The 19,827-nt window shown below is 38.6% G+C and overlaps 1 protein-coding gene across 1 annotated transcript in view; it reads right to left on the bottom strand.

Annotated features, from left to right (window-relative positions):
- ICA69 (islet cell autoantigen 1-like protein) overlaps positions 1 to 19,827 on the bottom strand; it is a 93,918-nt gene that overhangs the window by 65,954 nt on the left and 8,137 nt on the right. The window lies entirely within an intron of this gene.

Consider the following 19,827-nt stretch of genomic DNA (forward strand, 5'->3'; position numbering starts at 1 on the left):
ACTTTTATGAATTCATGTAAAATAGACTCACATGTCCCTAATAATGAGTAATATCCAAATGATTGGCGATTCGACAATATTTTAGAATGCAGGAATCGAACGCCAACATATAAAGTAATCGTACTCACAGATACTGTAAGTAGGTCACCAAGAACTTCAAAGCCATGCATGTGTCATGCATCAAATCAAGGTGCGCACACACAAAAGTGGAAAATGCAAGGTACGATGAATATCAGTTTTGCTAAAAAATAAAACTAAATAAAAGAAATTATTGAATTGCAAACATTTCAATATATTTTATATGGTGCACAGCTATGTTAAACTTAACCATATTCCTGAATACCCTCAAATATATGGATTCGATAACGAACATTTTCTCCAGTGCACGTTGGGCCAAATGACCTAAATCTCACGCATAAAATCAATTTTTGAACTTGTGAAAATTAAATATTTGGTGGTACGAAAAAGTTAACAACACATTACCAAAAACAAATCCAAAGTGGTAAAACAATATGACAACCCGTTTGGCGGTTTCAGGCCGTCAAAGTGGCAACTCTTTGTTATTGATTTTTTTCTTGAATTCATAGAGATTTTGCTGGAAAAAAAATTTTTAAGTTATAAACTTAAATTATATTTGTTTAGTTCGGTTTGAGGTCATATGAATAAAAACAGGACATAAGCCAAATCTTAAGGACGTAGATATTTTGACGCAAGAAACCAACTATAAGAGGAGATTTACACTGGAGATGTTAGGTTAAAGTGGCAGCCCGATTAAGATTCAGGCTCACTTAGACTATTCAGTCCATTGTGATACCACATTAACTAAAAGTACCTATTACATATTGGCACTTCTAGTTTTAACCGTTGAACCTTCTCGATTATTTTCTTCTGTTGAACCAACCAGATTGTTCCAAAAACATTAGCAGACTGCTTAAGTTAACGTTTTCCAGGTCCGCCAGTAATCTGAAGCTATATGCCCCTAAAATTTGCTTACGCCTTACACAAAATGCAGGACACTCACACAAGAGGTGTTTTATTGATTCCTTTTCCTCCGCATCATGACAGCTCATACAATAGTCATTATACTTCGCACCAATAGTTTTTGCAAAATCGCCTATCAGGCAGCGACCCGTTATAGCAGATATCAGGAGTGATATCTGGCGTCTCGAGAACACTAGCATATCTAGTGTGCGGTTTAAGTTTAAATGGGGCCATATTTGCTTGGTGTCGTTACAACCCTTACAATTCTCCCATCGAACGTTTGCCATCATGACAGCCTTCTCACGCAGTAAGAGCTTGCAGGTAGCCAGAGGCATACCAACAGATTCTAGTTCCCCTGGAATATGTAAGGTAGTTCCTAGCCTTGCTAGCTCATCTGCTTCGCAGTACCCCGGTATGTTCCTATGACCAGGCACCCATATTAGGTGAATATTGTGCTGCTCAGCCATCTCATTGAGAGATTTGCGGCAGTCGATGGCCGTTTTCGAGTTGAGGAACACAGAGTCCAAGGATTTTATTGCAGGTTGACTGTCTGAGTATATATTAATGCCAATATTGCTTGGAGCATTACTTCTCAGCCAATTCACCACTTCTCTTATTGCCAATATTTCAGCCTGAAAAACACTACAGTGATTAGGTAATATTTTCGCTATTCGAAGTTCGAGATCTTTAGAATATACTCCGAAACCCACTTGGCCATCCAATTTGGGGCCATCGGTGTAGAAATCTATATATCTTTTATACCCCGGGGTACGTGTACACCACGCCTCACTGTTGGGAATTAGAGTCTCAAACTTTTTGTCGAAAAGTGGTCTCGCCAAAGTGTAATCCACTACGTTAGGCACATCTGGCATTATTTTGAGGACCGAACTGTGACCGTAACTTTTTTCCGACCACAGCGATAGCTCGCGCAACCGCACAGCCGTTGTTGCAGCTGACTGTTTGGCCAAAATGTCTAAAGGCAATAGATGCAGTATGACATTAAGGGAGTTTGTTACTGTCTTGCTGAATGCACCTGATATACACAAGCACGCCATACGCTGAACTTTGTCTAAACTTGTTGGCTGGTGAAGTGCCGGCCACCAGACTACAACACCATATAGCATTATAGGTCTAACCACTACCGTGTATAGCCAATGCACAATTTTTGGTTTTAGTCCCCACTTTTCCCCTATTGCCTTTTTGCACGAGTATAAAGCTACCGTTGCTTTCCTCGCCCTTTCTTCAATATTAAGCTTAAAGTTCAGCTTCCTGTCCAAAATAACGCCAAGGTATTTTGCACACTCACTAAAGGGAATTTCAATACCCCCTAAGGAAATGGGCCTAACCGTGGGAGTTTTGCGATCTTTGCAGTACATGACTAGTTCTGTCTTTGCAGGATTTACCCCAAGACCATTATCTTTCGCCCATTTCTCAGTCATCCGGAGGGCTCTCTGTATAATATCTCTAACTGTTGATGGGAATTTTCCCCTGACTGCTAGCACCACATCATCTGCGTATGCCACCACTTGTATCCTTTCTTTTTCTAGGGAAACCAGAAGGTCGTTTATAGCAACATTCCAAAGAAGGGGTGATAGAACTCCTCCTTGAAAAGTGCCTCTGTTCACATACCTTTGTATGTTTGCTTGTCCTAGTGTGGCTGAAATGCGTCTCTTTGTTAGAAGTTCGTCTAACAGCCTAAGTATACCTGGATCAACATTCAGAGTTGTTAGTCCATTTAATATCGAGCTCGGATGGACATTATTGAACGCCCCTTCGATGTCTAGAAACGCCACGATTGTGTATTCTTTGACAGATAGTGAGCTTTCAATAAAGCTGACCAGTTCATGCAATGCGGTCTCAGTAGACCTGCCCTTCGAGTATGCATGCTGTCGTTTCGAGAGCAAACCTGAATTCACGCTAGTTCTAAGATACATGTCTATCATCCTCTCCAGGGTCTTAAGTAGGAATGAGGATAAGCTGATTGGTCGGAAATCCTTCGCACTCGAGTGAGAGGCTTTTCCTGCTATAGGTATGAAGACGACTTTTGTTTCCCTCCACTTTTCTGGAATATATGCTAAGTTTACACATTGTTTATATATCACCGTCAACCAGGGGATAATTCTTTCAGCCACTGCCTGTAATTCCATCAGGTCCGGGGGATTTGAATGGTCCAAAGCTATTTAAAGCCCATTTTATTCTAGACGACTTTTGTTTCCCTCCACTTTTCTGGAATATATGCTAAGTTTACACATTGTTTATATATCACCGTCAACCAGGGGATAATTCTTTCAGCCACTGCCTGTAATTCCATCAGGTCCGGGGGATTTGAATGGTCCAAAGCTATTTAAAGCCCATTTTATTCTAGATTCCGACACAATTTCCTCGATAGGAAATGATCGCTGAGCCTCTGTTACACCGCCGGAACATGGTTCAACCGTCTGATTTCCCTCCACTTTTCTGGAATATATGCTAAGTTTACACATTGTTTATATATCACCGTCAACCAGGGGATAATTCTTTCAGCCACTGCCTGTAATTCCATCAGGTCCGAGGGATTTGAATGGTCCAAAGCTATTTAAAGCCCACCGTCTGATTTCCCTCCACTTTTCTGGAATATATGCTAAGTTTACACATTGTTTATATATCACCGTCAACCAGGGGATAATTCTTTCAGCCACTGCCTGTAATTCCATCAGGTCCGGGGGATTTGAATGGTCCAAAGCTATTTAAAGCCCATTTTATTCTAGATTCCGACACAATTTCCTCGATAGGAAATGATCGCTGAGCCTCTGTTACACCGCCGGAACATGGTTCAACCGTCTGATTTCCAGGGAAGTGTGTGTCCAAAAGTACCTCCAACGTCTCCTCACTGGACGTTGTCCAATTTCCCTCCGATGTTTTAATGAAACCTGGAGCGGTGTTAGTGGATGCTAGTACCTTCCGTAGTCTGGAAGCCTCTGACGTATTCTCAATACTGCTACAGTAATCATCCCAAGAGTTTTGTTGAGACCTTCTCAGTTCTCGTTTATATTCTCTCAGATTCATCTTGTAAGTGTCCCAATCCTCCGGCGCTCTTGTGGACTTTGCTTTGTTAAAGAGCTTCCTGCAGGATTTCCTCATATTACTTAACTCCGTAGTCCACCATGGCGGCCGATTTTTTCCCCTTGACTTTCCTCTAGGGCATGCAGCTTTCAGTGAAATGTTGAAGGCCTTAGTAATCCGCTCCACTGCGTGTTCGATATCTTGCACAGTGCTCATATTTGTCTCCGGCACTTCCGGTATCATCAAATTGAACGATTCCCTATACCTATTCCAATCAGCTTTCCTAACATTTGGCGGAAATATGGTCTTTGAAGTACGAACAGCCAATCTGAAACTGATGTAGCGATGATCTGAGAAGCTATGTTCCCTCAAAACTTGCCACTCAGATATGTTATCATTCAGTTCCGGAGAGGTCAACGTTACATCCAAAACCTCTTGTCTGTTCCTGGTGACGAAGGTTGGTGCATCTCCCTTATTGCAAACTACCAGGTTAGTACGCAAAATGAACTCTATTAGCGACTCTCCCCTTGCATTAGTATCACTACTTCCCCAAATACTATGATGTGCATTTGCATCGCATCCCATAATGAGTTTTGTCTTTGTTTTAGTGACTCCTCAACTAAGGTCTTAACGGCACAGGGTGGCATATCCCTATCATGTCCCATGTAGACCGAAAATACCCAATATTTGCATGTGGATATCTCTAGACTGGCTACGACAGTGTCTGCATTGCTCAATGAAGGAAGCAGAAACAAGTTTAGTTCGTTTTTAGCAATTATACATGCTCGATTTATATCGTTACCGGTATTATGCAAAAGTTTGAAACCCGGAGTGCTTAATTCACAGATCTTGTTCTTATATATGTATGGTTCTTGAATAAGAACTATATCTATGTCTCCTTTCATCAGGAGAACTTTTAAGGCAGCACAAGCGGCCTTACAATGGTGAAGATTTATCTGGAGGAACCGTAGAACCATCCAAATTTTCAACCACCGTCACATCAGCCGCTTCAATTGAGTCATCAAGGGCTTCCTCTTCACAGATCTCGGTGACTCTCGCAACAATCCGCGGTTCAGCTTTGGTGAGGCTTGAGCCTGTAGAAACTTCCCGCATATGATTTTCGCCATAGTCTGCAGGTTTTATGTCTTCTTCGGCTTCGCTAGGAGATTTTTTCACTGCTGACTCTACCGGAGGCTTGTCCGTTTCGGTATCCTTTGGCTGATCGCTTTTGTATACCTTCATATGGATATCATGAAAGCCATAACTTACGCGTCCTTGGGTCTGGGCTAGATGTGGCAGCGACTCTATGTTTAATATAAACACCGCATGTCGTCTTGGTCCGTCCACCTCATCCAAACGACCAACCTTCCAATCGGCGGTTGGAAGATCTGGGTTACATTCTTTTAGTCTCTCTAGTATTGACTCAGGATCAGGAGGGTTTGCCGGTATCCATGCATGTGCTCTAGGTTTAGCCGGTATGCCTTTTTTATCGACTAACTCCAAAGCGGCTCCTTCCCAAACTTCACCAATTAGCATCAATGCAGCTTTAAAGCAATCCATAGACCTCTGGTCCGCAAAAGCTATTAACTTATATCGTCCTTGATACCATCCAGCATCTTGCCGTCGAGGACTTGGTCCGGGAAACTTTTTTCGCACCTCTGAGTAGACACCAGACATCACGTTCTCAATTTCCCCCCATTTTTGCCTTGGAATCATACCGTCCAATGCTCCTTTATTAATAATAGCCATCACAAGGCTGTCTTTTGCAACTGAGGCAAACGAGCTTTGATCCCGTTTAGAGGATGGTAGCTCATCCGGTGATCGTTCCCTTTTTCCAGCTTCAAGAATTCCTTGAGCCCATTTTAAGGAATCGCTTTGCTTAGCCGACAACGTGCTTGGGTCGACTGATCCTAATTTCTTTAGGATAAACAAAGCATTTCTTCGTTCCTTGAATCTCTTTCGAGAGGGATTGCCTCCTTTTGATGTCGTCACCTTAGAAAAGGTTCGACTTGCCAAAGTGTCAACGCCAGTCGACCCGTCTACAGGTCGACTAATTGGGCCTGACTCTTGGTCGCTGCCCAAATTTATAACTTCAGTCGTTACCCGTCCACTTTGAATTTCGCTGCATGGTGGTTTATTATTTCCACCACACGTGAAATTCGTAATAAGTACTTATTACGATGAAATCCTCCGCTATTAGAAAACACGTCCGTTCAGTTCGACGGTTGAATAATTACTGCTGCTGCAGTAATCATTCCAAGAGTTATGCTGAGCCTTTCTCAGTTCTCGCTTGTATCCTCTCAGATTCTTCTTGTAAGCGTCCCAATCCACATGAGCTCTGGTGGACTTTGCTTTGTTAAAGAGCTTCCTGCACGATTTCCTCATATTACGTAACTCCGTAGACCACCATGGTTGTCGATTTTCCCCCTTGGCTTCCCTCTAGGGCATGCAGCTTTCAGTGAAATGTTGAAGGCCTTAGTAATCCTCTCCACTGCGTGTTCGATAACTTGCACAGTGCTCATATTTGTCTCTGGTATTTCCGGTATCATCATATTGAACGATTCCATATACCTATTCCAGTCAGCTTTCCTACATTTGGCGGAAATATAGTCTTTGTGGTATGAACATCAAATTTGAAACTGATGTAGCGATGATCTGAGAAGCTATGTTCACTTAAAACCTGCCAATCAGATATCATTTCATTCAGTTCTTGCGAGGCCAAGGTTATAACCAAAACCTCTTGCCTGTTTTTAGTGACAAAGGTTGGGGCATCTCCCTTGTTGCAAACTACCAAATTAGTACGCAAAATAAACTCCAGGAGTGACTCTCCTCTTGTATTAATGTCTCCACTTCCCCATATACTATGATGTGCATTTGCATCGCATCACTTAATGAGGTTTGTCTTTGTTTTCAATGACTATTCAACTAAGGTGTTACCAGCACATGGAGGCATCTCCCCATCATGTCCCATATAGACCGAAGATACCCAATATTTGCATTTGGCTATTTCTAAACTGGCAACGACAGTGTCTGTATTGCACATTGAAGGAAGCAGAAACAAGTTGAGCTCGTTTTTAGCAATTATACAGGCTCGATTTACATCATTACCAGTATACTGCAATAGTTTGAACCCCGGAGTACTTAATTCGCATATTTTGTTTCTATAAACATATGGTTCTTGAATAAGAACTATATCTATGTCCCCTTTCATCAGGAGAACTTTTAAGGCAGCACATGCAGCCTTACAATGGTGAAGATTTATCTGGAGGATCCGTAGGACCATCGAGATTTTCAACAACCGTCACATCAGCCGTTTCAATCGAGTTATCAAGAATATCCTCTTCAGAGATCTCGGTGCCTCTCGCAATATCCATAGGTTCAAGTTTGGTGAGTTTTGAGGCAGTAGAAACCTCCTCTTGCGTATGGTGACTATCCAAGTCTGCATCTTTGGTATCTCCCTCGACTTCGCAAGAGGATCCGCTTATTTCTGATTCAGATAGAGGCTTGTCCATTTCTGAATCCTTTAGCTGATCGTTTTTATACACCTTCATTTGGATATAATGAAAGCCATATCATACACGGCCCTGAGACTTTGCTAGATGTGGCAAAGACTGAGTGTTCAATATAAACACTGCATGCCGTCTTGGCCCATCCACTTCATCCAAACGCCCAACCTTCCAATCAGCTGTTGGAAGATCTGGATTGCATTGTTTCAGTCTATTTAAAATAGATTCAGGGTCAGGAGGGTTTGCAGGTATCCACGCATGTGCTCTTGGTCTAGCCGGTATGTCTTTCTTCTCGACTAACTCTAGAGCAGCTCCTTCCCAAACTTCACCAATTAGTATCAGAGCAGCTTTAAAACATTCTATAGACCTCTGGTCCTCAAATGCGACTAGCTTAAATCGTCCTTGATACCAACCAGCCTCTTGCTGTCGAGGATCTGGGCTGGGAAACTTTTCCAGCACCTGTGAGTAGACGCCAGACAAAGCATTCTCAATTTCCCCCCATTTTTGCTTTGGTACCATACCGTCCAATGCTCCTTTATTTATGATAGCCATCACAAGGCTGTCTTTAGCAACTGAGGCAAACGATCGTTGATCCCTTTTGGAGGATGGCAGCTCATCCGGTGATCGTTCCCTTTTAATTTTAAGGAATCGCTTTGTTTAGCCGACAACGTGTTTGGGTCGACTGATCCTTATTTCTTTAGGATAAACAAAGCATTTCTGCGTTCCTTGAATCTCTTTCGTGAGGGATTACCTCCTTTTGATGCCGTTACCTTGGAAAAGGTTCGACTTGTCAAATTGTCGCCACCTGTCGACCCGTCTACAGGTCGACTAATTGGGCCTATCTCTTGGTCATTGCCCAAATTTATAACTCCAGTCGATACCCGTCCACTGGGCCCTGAAGTTAGCAACCCAGTGGATGTCTTTGAATTTCTCTGCATGGTGGCCTAATATCCCACCACACTTGAAATTCGTAGTAGGTACTTATTACGATGATTTTATCCGCTATTAAAAAACACGTCCGTTCCGTTCGACGGTTGAATAGAGAGATGTTACATACACAGAAAAAAGTGTCTGGTAAATTTAAGCAGATTTTTACAATAATTTATTACAAGAATTTTCCAGAATTTTAGTTCATTTTTCGTATCTTTAACGAAAATTAACTACTCGAAAGGAAATTTTACAAATTTTAAGTAGTAATCGTTTAGTTCATAGCCTACAAAATAGGATGGAAATTTCCTTAAAAATTTTCTTAACTGGTAGCTAAAAATTCTTTCGTCATACTATAAAACTACCTATGAAATGTAAAATACTTTCTAAATAATAAGTGTAATTTACTATAAAGAGTTATTGTATGAGAAAATATTTTTTTACGAAAATTGAACTTGAAAGCGGATAGCAATTTCTTACTGGCAATTCCTATAGTTAATAATAGTTGGTACAACATTTCTCAATGAAATATTTTTAGCTCACATGTAATAAAATTTATATACATTTTCGTCAAAAATGGGTAGATATAATTTCATGAAGTTTTTGCTAATTCTAAGTTAAACGTTTCATCGTTCTTATACTGATATGCATTTAAGAGTATTGTTTTTAGAGTAAATTGTGGACAGATGCGATGAACTAATGCATAGTACAGTTATCTTTCTCGTCAAAGTGGAATATGTTTAATGTAAAGATGATGTTAATTGAAATTTTTTTGAGAGTGAGAGCATGTAATGCAATAATGAGAAATGGTAGCGAGTGATGGGGATGTTGTGTATATCTGAGCGTGGGGTTGTTTTTATTTGTGTTCTTTCAGTGGTTTGTGTGTGTTTTTATTATTCGCGAATGGTCTATTTGTCTGGATGAGGTGTTGTTTTCAAAAGAAGTCAAATGTGTTTTTGTTGTTGTAGGAATGTTTTGGTTTTGCTTGGTTTTGTTTGGCATGCTTCAGTTGTATAGTTGGCGTTGGCGTGGGCTGTTGCATCTTTTAAGCAGTTATGCAACAAGGAAATATAAAGGCATGGAATATTTTGGATTTTTGAGACATATATTGGTGTTTGTTTATTAAATCTTTTAAATGAAAGTTATTAATATTTTAGCGATGAGATGAGTACGATGGCGAAGTGATGATCGGTAGCTTAGAAAAAAATTATTAAGAATGTTCAATATTTAGGAAAAAATGCTGAAATGGAAAGTAAATTGAAATTGTTTTATCTAGTTTAATTTTTATTATTGAATGTAAAAAATAAATATTCAATTTCAGAGTAACTCGAGATGAATTTGGAAAATTGTTTGTTACACCTCAGCGTATAGTTTAATTATAAATAGGTAAGTGTCCTTTTTTCAATGTGGTATTCTTTTAAAAAATAATATTCTTTATGTATATTATTATTTGCTAATTTTTATTTTTTTTTTTAACCAGTTTCATATTTTTCTTCGTTGTAAACAAATATTGGCTTTCTTTTCACTAGAATATTTTCATTTTTATGACTTTTTTATTATCAAAATTACAGGTTTTTAATACCTTATGTTAGTATTACTTTAATCAAATATTTTTGGAAACCAATATAATATTTTTAATGAAAAAACAACTATTTAATTTCAGAATAACAATTTGGAAACATTTTTATGAATTGGTAAGCTTTCTTTAACATTCTTTTAACCAGAATATTTAGTTTTTTTTTTTATGTATATTATTTCTTTAATTCGAGTTTTTGGAAACCAATTTAATGTTTTTTATTTACGGCCGGTTTCATGTAGCTCCGTTAGGCTTTAACTGCCAGTTAACAGAAAGTAAATTGCAAATATTTTCTCTCCGGTTAACTTTAACTGAAAAATTTTCGTCAGTTAAGTTCCTAACTGGCCTATTGAATATAAAGACAAGATGACAGCTTAGTCTATAATACGGTTTAAAAGTTGGTTAGTTAACGGAACACTAACGGAGCTTTATGAAAATGGGGGTTAATGTAAAAAATAAATATTTAATTTCAGAGTAACCCCAAATGAATTTCGATAACTTTTAACCTCAGCGTACAATTTAATAGAGAATTGGTAAGTTTTATATTAAAACTTTGGCTTTCTTTTAACAAGAATATTTATTGTATTATGTCCTTCACATCGATAACAACAGTTTTATGAGTTAATATATTACTTAATTCATTATTTCTCTAATAAAAAGGAACAAACTTTATGAGGTACGTTTATTTAAGAGAAGATGAATTCCTTACACCATTTAATAAAATTCCCCCAAATATGGTAAGTTACAAGCTAATTTAACATAAAGAGCTAAAAAATTATATTTTATTACATTTTAATTTTTAACTATTTTCATTATTCCTTCCATTTTTTCAGCAAGATATGTGAAAAATATACTTATACTAAGGAAAAGTCAAAATGTCCAAAAAGCGAGTTAAAATAAACTACTTTCTTGTTCAACGTGGTCATAATTTTTATTCACAAAAACATTGTATTAAGAATTTTCATCATAAGTTTTTATAATAAAGTACTTTTGCTTAAAGAAAGTTTAATTTCAATGTATGAATATTTTCTAATAGTAAAACGGTTTGTTGTTCCTTTAATTATTTAATTTCTCTGTACTGTGGAATGATTGATTAAAAAATAGTTTAGTCGTCGACATTTTAAAGATACTGTTAACCAATTTTTATTGTCGGGTTTCACAAAATATAAGCAAGTAAACCAAAATAATACTGACTTTTTAACTTGGTAGGGGTATATAAATCTTATGGTGTTGTAAAAATGAACTAAAATACAATGTTATAGATGAACTAAAATTTAAGAGAATTATAAACTAGACAAGTTGAAAAAAATCTTAAGGGCTAAATCATGGTCAATATTACTACAGTTTAGTTCATTTTGCAATGGAAAAGGGTTCACTGTTTTTTCAGTGTATTATAAATGTACCTACAGAAAGACGGATGAATTGTAAGACTGATACAGACCATTGTGCACATATTTATAGAAATATTGTACAAAAATATAGAAAATCAAATTAGACTTAATTGTAAATTTACTCGTTTGCGAATAAGTTCATTGTTCTTTACTTCTAAAAGTAATTATCAATATTTTTGGATTTTGATATATATTTTCATACCCTCCACCATAGGATGGGGGTATATTAACTTTGTCATTCCGTTTGTAACACATCGAAATATTGCTCTAATACCCCATAAAGTATATATATATTCTGGGCCGTGGTGAAATTCTGAGTCGTTCTGAGCATGTGCGTCCGTCCGTCTGTTGAAATCACGCTAACTTCCGAACGAAACAAGCTATCGACTTGAAACTTGGCACAAGTAGTTGTAATTGATGTAGGTCGGATGGTATTGCAAATGGGCCATATCGGTCCACTTTTACGTATAGCCCCCATATAAACGGACCCCCAAATTTGGCTTGCGAGGCCTCTAAGAGAAGCAAATTTCATCCGATCCGGCTGAAATTTGGTACATGGTGTTAGTATATGGTCTCTAACAACCATGCAAAAATTGGTCCACATCGGTCCATAAGTATATATAGCCTCCATATAAACCGATCCCCAGATTTGGCTTTCGGAGACTCTAAAAGAAGCAAATTTCATCCGATCCGGTTGAAATTGGATACATGGTGTCCGCATATGATATCTAACAACCATGCGAAAATTGGTCCACATCGGTGCATAATTATATATAGCCCCCATATAAACCGATCCCCCGATTTGGCTTGCGGAGCCTCTAAGAGAAGCAAATTTCATTCGATCCGGCTGAAATTTGGTACATGGTATTGGTATATAGACTCTCCTTGTGATGGCTATTATTAATAAAGGAGCATTGGACGGTATGGTTCCAAAGCAAAAATGGGGGAAAATTGAGAATGCTTTGTCTGGCGTCTACTCACAGGTGCTGGAAAAGTTTCCCGGCCCAGATCCTCGACACCAAGAGGCTGGTTGGTATCAAGGACGATTTAAGTTAGTCGCATTTGAGGACCAGAGGTCTATAGAATGTTTTAAAGCTGCTCTGATACTAATTGGTGAAGTTTGGGAAGGAGCTGCTCTAGAGTTAGTCGAGAAGAAAGACATACCGGCTACACCTAGAGCACATGCGTGGATACCTGCAAACCCTCCTGACCCTGAATCTATTTTAAATAGACTGAAACAATGCAATCCAGATCTTCCAACAGCTGATTGGAAGGTTGGCCGTTTGGATGAAGTGGATGGACCAAGACGGCATGCAGTGTTTATATTGAATACTCAGTCTTTGCCACATCTAGCAAAGTCTCAGGGCCGTATATGTTATGGCTTTCATTATATCCAAATGAAGGTGAATAAAAACGATCGGCTAAAGGATTCAGAAATGGACAAGCCTCTGTCTGAATCAGAAGTAAGCGGATCCTCTTGTGAAGTCGAGGGAGATACCAAAGTTGAAGACATGGATAGATACCGTACGCGTGAGGAGGCTTCTACTGCCTCAGAACTCAGCAAAGTTGAACCTATGGTTATTGCGAGAGTCACCGAGATCTCTGAAGAGGACATTCTTGATGACTCGATTGAAGCGGCTGATGTGACGGTTGTTGAAAATCTCGATGGTCCTACGGATCCTCCAGATAAATCTTCATCATTGTAAGGCTGCATGTGCTGCCTTAAAAGTTCTCCTGATGAAAGGGGACATAGACATTCTTCTTATTCAAGAACCATATGTTTATAGAAACAAAATATGTGAATTAAGTACTCCGGGATTCAAACTATTGCAGTATACAGGTAATGATGTAATTCGAGCCTGTATAATTGCTAAAAACGAGCTTAACTTGTTTCTGCTTCCTTCAATGTGCAATGCAGACACTGTCGTTGCCAATTTAGAAATAGCCAAATGCAAATATTGGGTATCTTCGGTCTATATGGGACATGATAGGGAGATGCCTCCATATGCCGTTAAGAACTTAGTTGAGGAGTCACTGAAAACAAAGACGAAACTCATTATGGGATGCGATGCGAATGCGCATCATATTATATGGGGAAGTAGTGATACTAATGCAAGGGGAAAGTCGCTAATAGAGTATATTTTGCGTACTAATCTGGTAGTTTGCAACAAGGGAGATGCCCCAACTTTTGTCACTAAAAACAGGCAAGAGGTTTTGGATATAACCTTGGCCTCGCAAGAACTGAATGAAATGATATCTGAGTGGCAGGTTTTAAGTGAACACAGCTTCTCAGATCATCGCTACATCAGTTTCAAATTTCATATCAGAAACAGCGACTTACATCGAGATCTTCAAGTAACAACCGTGAAAGAAGAGATCACAAATCGCGCAAAGAAGCACAACGAAAGACTGCAAAATCATATTAATTTTGAAGCAGCGGAGCTTTCACAAAATAGAAACATGAGAAGAAGACTGCGCAGAGTAAAGCCTCATGACCTTATTACTCGTTTTACTACGAATTAACGTCCATAGACATTGTTTTTCTTTTTCCTAATAATTTATTACTAATATAGTATCATAAGATTATCTGCCTAAACTACTAGTAGTGACTAACTACTAGTTAGTCACTACTTAATTAAGAGACTAGTTGTAGTATTATATAAGCATAGCATGTATTGTAAAATTTGCTTAAAAAAAAAAAAATCGGTTTCAAATTTGATATTCATACCACCAAGACCATATTTCCGCCAAATGTTAGGAAAGCTGGCTGGAATAGGTATAGGGAATCGTTCAATATGATGATACCGGAAATACCAGAGACAAATATGAGCACTGTGCAAGTTATCGAACACGCAGTGGAGAGGATTACTAGGCCTTCAACATTTCACTGAAAGCTGCATGCCCTAAAGGGAAGCCAAGGGGGGAAAATCCACCACCATGGTGGTCTACGGAGTTAGGTAATATGAGGCAATCGTGAAGGAAGCTCTTTAACAAAGCAAAGTCCACCAGAGCTCCTGTGGATTGGGACGCTTACAAGAAGAATCTGAGAGGATACAAGCGAGAACTGAGAAAGGCTCAGCATAACTCTTGGAATGATTACTGCAGCAGCATTGAGAATACGTCCGAGGCTTCCAGACTACGGAAGGTGCTAGCATCCACGAGCTCCGCTCCAGGTTTCATTAAAACATCGGAGGGCAATTGGACAACGTCCAGTGAGGAGACGCTGGAGGTACTATTGGACACACATTTTCCCGGAAATCAGACGGTTGAACCATGCACTGGCGGTGCCACAGTGGCTCAGCGGTCGTTTCCTATCGAGGAAATTGTATCAGAATCTAGAATAAAATGGGCGTTAAATAGCTTTGGATCATTCAAATCCCCCGGACCTGATGGAATTACTCCGGCGGAGTTACAAGCGGTGGTTGACAGAATTATCCACTGGTTGTCGGCGATATATATAGGATGTATCAACTTAGCATATATTCCACGAAAGTGGAGGGAATCAAAAGTCGTTTTCATACCTAAGCGGGAAAAGCCTCTCACTCGAATGCGAAGGATTTCCGACCAATCAGCTTATCATCATTCCTACTTAAGACTCTGGAGAGGATGATAGATATTTATCTTAGAACTAGCGTCGGATCAAGTTTGCTCTCGAAACGACAACATGCATACTCGAAGGGCAGGTCTACTGAGACCGCATTACATGAACTAGTCAGCTTTATTGAAAGCTCACTATCTGTCAAAGAATACACAATCGTGGCGTTTCTAGACATCGAAGGGGCGTTCAATAACGTCCATCCGAGCTCGATATTAAATGGACTGACAACTCTGAATGTTGATCCAGGTATACTTAGGCTGTTAGACGAACTTCTAAGGAAGAGACGCATTTCAGCCACACTAGGACAAGCAAACATACAAAGGTATGTGAACAGAGGCACTCCTCAAGGAGGAGTTCTATCACCTCTTCTTTGGAATGTTGCTATAAACGACCTTCTGGTCTCCCTAGAAAAAGAAAGGATACAAGTGGTGGCATACGCAGATGATGTGGCGCTAGCAGTCAGGGGAAAATTTATTTTGTTAATTATATTCTTTATTTGCTGGTACCACTATATCATTCAGATGTATATGCTTTGCGATACGTTCCCGTAAAGACACCTTTCTATTATGTATTTAAATTATGTTTTTTGTTTTGTATTTTTTAATTTTACCTTTAAATATGTTTGTGAAATATATTAATTTTAATTTAATATAATTCATGTTAATAAATAAATTAAAATAATTAAATTATAGTTTAATCGATTTGTGGTCTAATTATTACAATACGGAAATTGAGCTATTTATATATGTATCCCACAGTTACTACTTATTTCTTGTGCTAAACGTAATGCTAACGATATCCAATTGGCTCCCTCCAATGACATCCCCATGTTAAATTCACCAGTTAAATACATGTCGAGTAGGTTTGGGAGTAACTAGTGGTACTTATTGGTGATAGGTGAATTTGATAGTCAATAACTAGTTACTTGAACATGCGGTACTCTTCTCAAATTAGATAACACACATACGCGACGCATTAAGTATCTCGTACGATGTCACTTGTTCTCACTTCTTTGAATAAAAACTTTACAAATTACCACAGTTGAGAGAATAGTTTTTATCAGGTTATGGACCCAGAACCCACACGGTGAATTGAAGTATATTTTTTTTAATAAAATGATACAAATATATACTTAAGGGTGAGTGCCCCGGTAGTTCGAATTGAGAAATTGGACGACAGTAATTACGATAGCTGGTGGAATCAAATGAGGAGAGTTCTAATTCATAGTGGATTCTGGAAGATCGCAAATGGTTCATCTAGGAAAGAAGGTGACGCTGCCGCGATAGCGAAGCACTTGCATCTATCTTTTTAAGCGTTAAGCCGACACAGTTGGGCTACATACGGAACTGTAAGACGTCGCATGAGGCATGGGTAAAACTGGTAGAAGTTTATATGCCAAGAGGACCTCTACAAAAAGTTTCTCTCTACAAGAGGTTAATTAATTTGAAAATGCCTGAAGGTGGAACTATTGTTCAGCACTTAATTGAATTCTGTGAGGTGTGTGAAAAATTAAGGGAGACTGATGTCTAGTTTGTCCAAAGAATACGATAGCTGTGTACACAGAAAAAAATTTCACGAAAATTGTTCCAATTAAAATCTTAATTGAGTTTTGAAAAATGTTCAATTAAAAATTTAATTGGTTCAACAATTTGTGTAATTGAAATAAAAATCAATCACACAAATTAATAGTATCAATTAATTTTTTAATTGAATCAATTAATTTTTAATTGACTGTCAATTAATTTTTTAATTGATACTATCATTTCTGTGATTGAAGACATTTCAATTAAAAAATTAATTGGATCAATTAATTTCGTGATTGAATCAGAAAAAAATTTTTTTGTGTGTAATTGCCATGGAAACCCGTGATCAATTGCCTACACCGTCAATATTAAATCAGAAGCTTCTGGAGGAAGGTAAAAGGCAAAATGAAAAAGATGAAGAAGCATTGGTACAACAGGCATTTACAGCAAAAACTACAAGCCCAAAAGGAGATAAGAAAACATCCAACAACAACAACAACTAGAAGAAAAATTTCAAAGGTAAATGTTTTTAATGCGGCATAACGGGGCATTATGCGAACAAGTGTGAAAGAAAAGATGGAAATAAAACACAATTTCTCTTGCTGGAGACAAATGCATAAACGCTGTAGGAAAAAGTGATGTTCGAATTTTTGATGGTGAATTTCAAATTACACTTGAGAACACATTATACTCGCCAGAATTGCGAACGAATTTTATTTCTGTGGGAAAATCTGTTGAAAGGGTCTGTCTGTAATATTCAATAATTACCTGATGGTGATGTTGTTCTGCATGCTGTAAGAAAGAGCAATATGTTTTTACTTGAAGATAAGGCAAAAGAAGAATTATTTTCGTTAGTCAGCAATGACGCCGTTTTGCATAATAGATATGACCACCTTAACTTCAAGACTTTAAACGAAATTTGCAACAAAGATATGGTGAGTGAAATGAAATTAAATCCTGACACTGAGAAAAATTGCAGGACTTGTATGTTAAGTTAAAGTGCATAGATTACCCTTTCCACAGGAGTCGCATACGAGATCAACTGAATTATTGGATCTTATCCATTCCGACGTGTGCGGTCCGTTCAGAGTTTGTTCCGTTGGGAGATCAAAATACTTTGTACCTTTTATAGATGATAAATCGAGGCGGATTTTCGTCTATTTTATAAAGTCAAAAACGGAAGTATTTGAGAAATTCAAAACATTCAAGGCAAATGTAGAACGGCAAACTGGTCGCAAGATAAAGGTGATTCGTACAGATAACGGTACCGAATATGTGAATTCCACTTTTAACTCATATTAAAAAAGGAAGGTATTTCCAGACACTCCTCAACAAAACGGTGTTGCGGAACGAGCCAATCGCACTCTCGTCGAGATGGCCAAGTGCATGATGGTCTTTGCTAATTCTATACCAAATTTGTGGGCGGATGCGGTTTACATGCGAAATAGGTGCCCGACTAAACAACTTGTTGATAAAACTCCATATGAAGCTTGGCATGGTAGAAAGCCTAGCGTGCAACATTTTAAGACATTCGACTCAGTTGCTGTTGCTCTAGAGAAATCGAAAAGAAAATCGAAATTTGATCCCAAGGGTAATCAGTTTATAATGGTTGGATATTGTACAACGGCGAAGGCATATAGACTCTATGATGTGATCAATAAAAGAATCGTTGAACATCGAGATGTGATTTTTGACGAATCTTCTACTGGAATGGGAAATGACCATGAAGCAGAGGCCCGAAACCCGTCTAACGATGTTCTAACTTTATTCTTTAAAGATTTTGAAGAAAATGGATTGAATGCTGGTTCCACAGGCAAAAGAAACTCCACCGAACAATCAGAGATTAGTTATGACGATGAAGTGATTGACTTGGAGGAATTCGAAGATGCCATGGGAGAAGAAAATAATGAGGGCAGCATAGAAGGAACCACCAAACACAAATAGACAGGAAAGACCTAGACGAACAAGAAGTGGTCACAATGAGGCAATTATCATATGATTGGGGAAGATATCCCACAGACGATTGATGAAATACTCTCCAGTAGCAGCAAGAAGCATTGGCTAAAAGCAATGAACATGGAATACAGGGCTGTTTGCAAAAATAATACTTGGACACTGGTGGACTTGCCAGCTGGTAAAAAGACAATATCATGCAAGTGGGTTTACACTTTGAAGCGAGATGCAAATGGCAACATTGAAGGGTATAAAGCAAAACTAGTGGCCAAAGAATGTAACCAACGCATGGGCGTAGATTTTAATGAGACATTTTCGCCGGTTGTGCGATATTCCACAGTTCGTTTCCTTCTATCTATAGCGGTTAAAGAAAAAATGTACCTGCACCAGATTGATGTGAGTACTGCCTACTTGAATAGTAATCATTCTTATGAAATTTATATGCAGCAGCCACCTAGTTTCGAGAATAAAGAATTCCCTGAAAAAGTACTGAGACTCCATAAAGCCATTTATGGTTTAAAACAAAGTGGCCGCGAATGAAACATGATGAGACACTACGTTTAATGAAATATAATCCATGCGAAAATGAACCGTGCCTCTATAAAGGAACCAAGGACGACAAATTTGTAATTATAGCAATATATGTCGACGACATCATAATCGGTTGTAAAGAAAACCCTGTTGTTCTGAGCATAATAGATGATATAGCTGGAGTTTTTGAAGTGACAAATAAGGGTCAACTCAAATACTTTCTCGGAATGGAGGTGGAAGGCGAGACTGGTAAAATAAAGTTGAGTCAAAGTCAATAGATTCGAGACACATTAAAGGCATATGACATGAGCTCATGTAAACCATTAAAGGTTCCACTGGAAGTAGGATAACAGGTAGGGTTTGATGAGAGCAGTGAGAAAGTGGATCCGAAGGAATACCAGTCCCTCGTAGGTATTCTGATGTACCTTGCGATTTCCACACGACCCGATATTCTACACTCGGTATCAAAATTGGCTCAAAGGAACTTTGATCCTCGGCTGGAACACAGAATAAGGCTTTTGCACATCTTGAGATAGTTATCAGGAACCATAGATTTCAAGTTAATTTTTGACGATGATGGAAGAACATTGAGTGGTTTCGTAGACGCTGACTGGGGTGGAAACTCCGTTGACAGGAAGTCTTACACGGGCGTTGTATTTTTCCATGGCAATACTCCCATAACGTGGGACTGTAGGAAGCAGAAATCGGTCGCTTTGAGTAGCACAGAAGCCGAGTATATGGCGGTTTCTGAGGCTGCAAAGGAAGCTGTTTAATTGAAACGACTTTTGACGGAACTGCA

Source organism: Haematobia irritans, chromosome 4, assembly GCF_050003625.1.
Source record: "Haematobia irritans isolate KBUSLIRL chromosome 4, ASM5000362v1, whole genome shotgun sequence".
Lineage (NCBI taxonomy): Eukaryota > Metazoa > Arthropoda > Insecta > Diptera > Muscidae > Haematobia > Haematobia irritans.